At 31.3% G+C, this 8,145-nt stretch overlaps 1 pseudogene; it reads left to right on the top strand.

Annotated features, from left to right (window-relative positions):
- LOC107701790 (zinc finger protein GLI2-like) overlaps positions 1-8,145 on the top strand; it is a 109,190-nt pseudogene that overhangs the window by 71,218 nt on the left and 29,827 nt on the right.

Here is an 8,145-nt window from a genome sequence, read left to right as displayed (position 1 = left end):
CTCTCTCTATATATATATATATATATATATATATAGTGCTTATTTTCAATTACATTTTTTATTTAATAATAACTTTAAATGTGATAATAATAATAAATTTAAATGTTTTATGTATATTATTTTTGTTACCATACATTTATCAATATACCATATAATGATAATAACAATTAATTAATTAATTAATTAAATACACTTTATACATTTTTTTTATTAAATATTGCATTTGCTATATAAAAAAAGGAGTGAGTGTATAGAGCTATAAAATGAATGCAGAGCAGCTCAGATCATTTCATCACGTGATTTTGCATGCTTTGGTGACATGGAGCACATTCTGAGACACTGTTGAGATTTCTAGAGGAGACACCTGTGAGATTTATGTGCTCTGTTTCTCAGGATTGTCCATATTGAATGTGGAGAAGCGTTTGAGATGTTGGAGAGTGAATGTGTGTGTGAAGCTCTGGAGTCCCGCAGCGTGTGTGAATGGGTGTTAAAGCAAACGCGCACGTCTCCATCACTAAAGCGCTCAGTAATGCCAGTGCATGGGCACCTGACAGCCTGGCACGCTCTGGAAACAGGTGCTCTGCCCATCTGCTGCTCCACACAAACAATGGCCTCGTGACGGGACTCAAACACACTCACGCTGCTGAACAATAGACGCAGAAACGCTGGACTCATGTGATGCTTTTATTACTCAGGACAATATTATGGCAGATTAATAGAGGGAATGAGTGTGTATTTATGAGTGCTGTGATTATGCGTTCTCGCTGTTATGGCAGGAAGATAACAGGTATTTGCTATCATCTCTATGCAAAGGTACTAATCAAATCACAGCCAAAAACGTGAATGTGTCACACCATAAATATTAGGATGGCAGTCCAGTGCTGTGTCCAAAATCACTCCCTGTTGCTTATTTAGTGCACATTTTATTTAGTATTGTCCGAATTCTGTTTTTTCAAATAAAATTAAATTAAATATATAAAAAATAACATATTTCTAAAATGTGTAACACAAGTTTTTATTATTATTTATCAGTTTAAAATTTTGTTATTAATTTATTTAAAAAATAACAAAATTATAAAGTTTTATTAAAAAGGAAAGTTTTGATTCTAATGCATTTTTTATTGTAATGATTAAAATAAAGTATTATTAAGATAATAAAAAGATAATAAAAAATTTAAATGATTTTATGAATTTAAAATGTATTAATTAAAGGTAATATTTAAAATGGATTATTACAATTAATGGCAAAATGAATGTTTGGAAATGTACATAGTACATACAAAATGTAAATGTATTTAGAATCTTTTTTTTTTTTTTTATGAAAAAAGTTTAATATTTAAAGGGGTCATATGATGCTGCTAAAAAGAACATTATTTTGTGTATTTGGTGTAATGAGCTTGTAACACTCCAAAGAGAAAGGAAAAATTGAAATCGCATCATATGACCCCTTTAATATAATTATAAAAAAAAATACAATAAACTAACTTCTATGTAAGCCCTATTTGCTCCTGTCTAAATACTTACATTTGTGACCAGATTCACTCGTTCCTCATATGTGACTCTGGAGCACAAAACCAGTCATAAGGGTCAATTTTTTGAAATGGAGATTTATGCATCATCTGAAAGATGAATAAATAAGCTTTCCATTGATGTATGGTTTGTTAGGATAGGACAATATTTGGCCGAGATACAACTATTTGAAAATCTGGAATCTGAGGGTGCAAAAAAATCTAAATATTGAGAAAATCATCTTTAAAGTTGTTCAAATGAAGTTCTTAGCAATGCATATTACTAATCAAAAATTAAGTTTACTACATTTACAGTAGGAAATTTACAAAATATCTTCATGGAACATGATCTTTACTTAATATCCTAATGATTTTTGGCATAAAAGAAAAATGGATCATTTTGACCCATACAATGTATTGTTGGTTATTGCTACAAATATACCTGTGCTACTTAAGACTGCTTTTGTGCTGCAGGGTCACATATAGAGAACACTGTGTGTATGAGGTGCGTGTTGAAGCTCTGAGTGACCCGTCAGATCCGGCTGCGTTTAGAGCCTCAGGACGCTGAGATTTACTGGATTCTGGCTCCGATCGTCCATCAGCACCGTTACCCCGCTGCATTCTGGGAGCCTGAAGCCCCGGCTCTCTGTAGGAGGGTGGAGGTGTGAAAGAGGCTCGCGAGGTCCCACAATCCCCCGGTGCAGAAAAGGCCATGTTTCAGCGCCCGTCTTTGTTGTTCTTGCTATGAAAATGAGAATCACTCCACAGGCTAAGCGTGTTAAATCTGAATATTACATTACTTATTTAAGCAGGCTGTGTGTCTTTTGTTTGAAACGCAGATGTTTTACATGCAGTGCATGTGAGAGAGGCCAGTATTAAGTATGCATGTGTCTGATATACATACATGCTCGCTGTTTGCAGTTTTTCAGCTTTATTTTGAGAAGATCGAGATGTTTTATTATGGTCAGAGATTTGAAATAAAAGACTTATGATGCAGACTTCTGTTGCATCACAGAGAAGCCATTACAACCATCGTTTCTCATGTTTAGCTGCTGTTTTGATTTCCATCTCATTAAAACTGTCTGGAAAAACATCAATAACTTGCTAATCAGATATTGGCTAGCAATTTAATAAAGTTTAATGATCGTAGATGAGAAATATGTATTTAAAGAGAAATATGTGTGTTGTTTTTTGTCAACTGACGACTATTGATTCATTTGTGTTTGTTTATCTGAGAAAAATCAGGTCCTTTAAAACTTGAATGCATTTTTTCAACTTTTCAAGGTTTCAAGCATATTCAATTTTTTTGTAATTTCATTTTCAAGTGTTTTAATTAAAATAAAAAAATAGCTTTTAAAATACTTCATAAAATGTTCATTTTAGGAGAAAAATCTGATCATCTAAAAAATCTAATCTTCTCCACATTAAAAATTTCAAGTATTTCAATTAGAATAAAATGAAAATAGCTATTAAAATATTTCCGAAATGTGTAACATTAATTTTATTAATGTGACTTTTTCAAGTGTAACATTAATTTTTATTGCAATTTATTTTATATTATATATTATATTGTAAGTATAAAGTATATATAGTATAAGTATGCTTAATTCATTTTTTGGGGGGGGAATATTACACTTTTTAATTATACGTTATATTTTATTATCAATAATATTGTAAGAGCATAAAGAAAGTTTTTGTGGATAATAAACTTTTTTATTATATATTTTATTATATATTCTATTGAAAACAATTACAACAAATTGATGCAGTTTTGTATTTGCTTATCATCATCAGTTATATTTAGTAACTTCTTTTCAGCCAAGCAATATCAAACACTGATAAATTGAAATTTTTTACATTCTCTCATTAAATTGGCTAAAAAAAAGCACATTCAGAAATAGGATACTTTTTGCATACGCTATAATAATATTAATTATATAGCAATTAATTTACTTATTTACATGATTAAACATTATATACAGTATATATATATATATATATATATATATATAGTAATGGTTTTTTAATGTCATCCTCCTCAAACGTTTGGCATGTGGTTGAATTTGAGCGAGACTTTTCATCAGAACAAATGTCCCACTGCTTTATTTTCCCGTCTGGGAATCATCAGAAATCATCAAGAGCTTAAAGTGAAATGATCCTGAACTCCAGCGAGAAGTTTCCTTGAAGGAGGGATGGAAAACAGGCAAATGAAAGTGCGTCCGTGGATTGAAAGCGATCTGGATTGTGTTTGAGAGTTTTTCCCATCACACCTCAGACGAGTCCAGCGCCAAACCTCAGGAATATTAGTTATGGCAAACTCTCATAAACGAGACGCTCTGTGTCAAACATTGAATAATGTGATCAGCGTGTGTGAAAGTGTTTGACAGGGACAAACAAACCCGCTTAAAGACCTGCTGAGTGAATACAGAAGATGAAATGTTCAGCAAACGTATAGAAATGATCTCAGAGGATCATGGTTCTCCAGCTAATATCACCACTAGAGCTGCACCATCTATGCAAATAAAACCAAAATCGCAATGTGGCTTAGTGCAGGTATCAAGTAACAAAAGGCAGTGGTTTAATCAAATAAACATATGCTTTGCACGTTTCAGAGCATGCAACAACCATCTTTCCAAAATTGTATTGCGAAGCGTTTATAAACAACAAAAAAAGAAGCTTTGTAAAGTTTTCTGTCAAAATAAAAGTTCAGCAGTTTAACGTTTAAAAATGAAGAAATTAAGACAGCCATAAATATTTGTATTGTAATTTTAAAGTTGTAATATAAACTAAAATTAGTAGTAGTAGTAGTAGTAGTAGTTAGTATATTGTTTTTCTTAAATACTCCATTTTTTTCATTTTTATATTTCATTTTATTTTACTGTCAAATATTATTATATAATAATATTTAGTAATATTTATTATTTTGTTTATTTAGTAATTTTTATATTTTTATTTAGTAATAATAATTATTATTATCTTTTTTCTGATCGAATTTTTAATTGCAATTAAAATCTAAGTGTGATTCTGATAAAAATTGTGATTACAATTTAACATTTTAGGAGAAAAATCCGATCCTCTAAAAAAATCAAATCTTGTCTGAAGTGCTTCACTTCAAATAAAAAATTATAATAATAGTAAGTATTAAAATGTGCAATTTATTAATTATTGTGTGTGTGTGTGTGTGTGTGTGTGTGTGTGTGTGTGTGTGTGTGTGTGTGTGTGTAGTATGTGTGTGTGTGTGTGTGTGTGTACAATTTAATTTAACTAAATGCAAATCAAATTAAAATGCAAAATATTGTGATTATGTATCAATATGGCTATAAAATAATAATAATACATTTTTTATCACATTTACTATCATAATCACAATTTCAATCTGAAAAAATGCAATCAAATTTTTTCCTCGAATCATGCAGCCCCATAACCTCTTTGCACTATGGGAGAGGAAAAGAGGCGTTTATGACGGTTTTGACTTTCATTAGAAGGAAAGCGTGAGAAACGACAATCTTTGACTCTCAGAGCAGGTCGTTTAAATCTCTGAAGCTGATTTCCAGTTCATTCTGACTGAGATTTTCTGGTAAACGTGCTGTTGGTGATCTGTTTTTCTCTCCAGTCCTGCAGGTTTGGCGGGCAGCCCGGTGATCTCTGACATCTCTCTGATCCGTCTGTCTTCGGGAGAGTCCAGCTTCTTCCCGCCGCACTCATACGTCTCTCCACACGTGGAGCATTACCTTCGCTCGGCACACAGCAGCCCCACGCTGTCCATGATCTCAGCGGCGAGAGGACTGAGTCCAGCCGACGGTCAGTCAGACTCCAGCACACAGCACTCGCTTTTCATCACTTCAGCATTTTTCTTAAATACTCAAAAAAAAAATTATTGGGGGGTTTGTACAGAGAAATATTACTATATTATAATATTTAGTAATAATTATTATTTTGCTTTTATTTTAATATTTTGTACATTTTTATTTAGTAATAATAATAATTAATACATATCAATAAATAATAAAATAATAAATATGTATTTAAATTTTTCTATTAATTGTTTTGCAATTTGCAATTTTGTTTAAAAAAAAATTGTGATTACAATTTAACATTTTTGGTTTTATTCTGATCCTCTAAAAAACTCCGATCTTGTCCAAATTACATTTTTTAAGTGTTTCAATTAAAATAAAATAAAAATAAGTACTAAAATATTTCTAAAATGTGTAACATTCATTTTTATTGCAATTTTTTATTATTGTATTTTTATACATTAACAGCAAATTTAAACGACTACAGGGACTAACTTTTAATAGTTTTTATTCATTCTCAAATTATTTCTGACTTTATTATTAATTTTGTTATTAATATTTTTATTACACTAACTTATCACTCTACTTAATTTTAAATGACTACAGTGGAGTTAGTTTTTTATTATTTTTTCTTAATTTACCATTTTTATTTCTTTATTTGCAAATTATTTCGGAAGTCAAAGCAGTATGCACTACAATTTAAAAAAAATTAAAGAAATTAATATTTGTATTCAGCAAGGATGCATTAAATTGTTCAAAAGTGACTGTAAAGACATTTATAATGTTGCAAAAGATTTATACTTCAAATAAATGCTGTTCTTTTGAACGTTCTGTTCATCTGTGAATCCTGAAAAATAAAATGTAGCACTGTTTCCACAAAAATATTGGGCGGCACAACTGTTTTCAGCATTGATAATAATTAGAAATGTTTCTCGAGCAGCAAATCAGCATATTAGAATGATTTCTGAAGATCACGTGACACTGAAGACTGGAGTAATGATGCTGAAAATACAGCTTTGATCACAGAAATAAATTACATTTTAACACATATTCACATAGAACAAAGCTATTTGAAATTCTAATAATATTTCACAATTTTTATAGTATTTTTTGTAAAATAAATGCAACCTTTGTGACCATAAAAGACATTACATCTTTCAAAAACATAAAAAAATCTTACTGACCCCAAACTAGTCTTTCCTATGGTTGGTCTGAAAGGCGTTATTTGAGCCTCAGCCGAGGGTTTGCAAATTCAGCATTTCAAAACTTCACTTCTAATGATTGTAATTTTGAAAGCTGCTGTTTTGTTTGAGTATGTGTGTATGTATTTGGGTTTGGCCGCTTGCAAAAGCATTGCCATGAATTGTCAAACACGTGAAACTTTCCCGTCCTGCGATTTGCCCTTCGAGGGCCGTTCTGGAAATGAATACGAGGCAGAATTTCCCGATTCTGTCCCGAAGCGACAACAGGCCTCTCCTCAGAGCTGAATTACAATTACAGGCCGACGGAGTGACATATAAATCACGCTTCACAGTCTGTCAGCCGTAATGTGTTTGCACCTTTAAACTTAAATAAGCAGCGCGCAGGAGATCCCGACAGCGATAAAGATGTAAAAGAGCCACGAGAAAGAGAAATGGGGCTATTTGAGCCCGAGCGAGTGCAGATGGGTAGACGTGGCCTTGAACGCTTTCCAGACGCATCTGACCCACTGTTAGCGCTGGCTCCTACTTTAAGAGCTTTTTGTTATTCAAGTCAGAATATATAGAAATTAAGGCTTTGGGAGAGAATCCAGGACGCTTTCTGATTGTGTTCATTGGCAGAGGGAGTTATTTCTATAGTGAAGGAGAGGCAGATGATTTTTTTTTTTTTATAAGGGACCGTTTTGTTGTTTGTTTGATTCAAGTGCCCAGTGCATTCTGGGAGATCCTCAAAAGGTGTTATATGACACACTTGCAGTGCATTGACCAGCATTCACTGCGTTTGCATGCTTACATGGAGCGTATTTCTTTCTTAAGCGCTTGTAATCTGTTCTTCAGCATTAAACATGTTAAACTGCGTCTCTGATTGCTGCTGACACTATTATAAGAAGTTTAGTAGGTGCAGATGTCAACATGTTCTTACTGTAGGGCCCTTGACCTCACGCCTGTGGACTGAGTCTGTAGAGCTTCACTTTTAATGTTGGTTAATGTTTCTTGCACCAAAACAGATATTTTATCTTTAAATGATCATTTTCCACCATATTATATACAAGGCTATTTTTCTACTGCACCTTTAAGACTTTAAGATTATATGCAAATTATGTCTGTTCTGATTGGCTGACACTGCATCAGTGTTTTTAACTAAAACTATTAAAAATTGTTTTTGTTATAAATCTGAAATAATATATAAACTTGAACTTTTTTTCAGTTAGTGCAACATTTCTAGTTTTTTTTTTTATTCTAAGCTTAAATAGTACTAAAAAAGTAAAACTAAAGTTTAAAATAAAAAAAAATAATAAAAATGACAAAAGCACATAAAAAAAAAATAAGTAATGGTGGTCACTGAGATACTGTTATTTTTATTAATTCGTTTTTTATTGTATTAGTTTTTATAAATATTTGTAATTTGTTTTTATTTATGTATTTTCTGCTTTCATGTTAATTTTAAAGTTTTAGTCATTTTGTTTTGCTGTTGTTTGTTTTTTAAAATGTTTATATAGTTTTATTAATTTTAATTTTAGTTAAACTAATTTTAGTTAACTAAAATGTTTTGCCTTGGCAACTAGTTGAAATATATATATATATATATATATATATAAAAGTATTCAGACCCCCTTAAATTTTTCACTCTTTGTTATATTGCAG

Source organism: Sinocyclocheilus anshuiensis, unplaced genomic scaffold (genome assembly GCF_001515605.1).
Source record: "Sinocyclocheilus anshuiensis isolate Anshui unplaced genomic scaffold, SAMN03320099.WGS_v1.1 scaffold2184, whole genome shotgun sequence".
Lineage (NCBI taxonomy): Eukaryota > Metazoa > Chordata > Actinopteri > Cypriniformes > Cyprinidae > Sinocyclocheilus > Sinocyclocheilus anshuiensis.
This window is presented reverse-complemented; position numbering and strand designations above follow the sequence as displayed.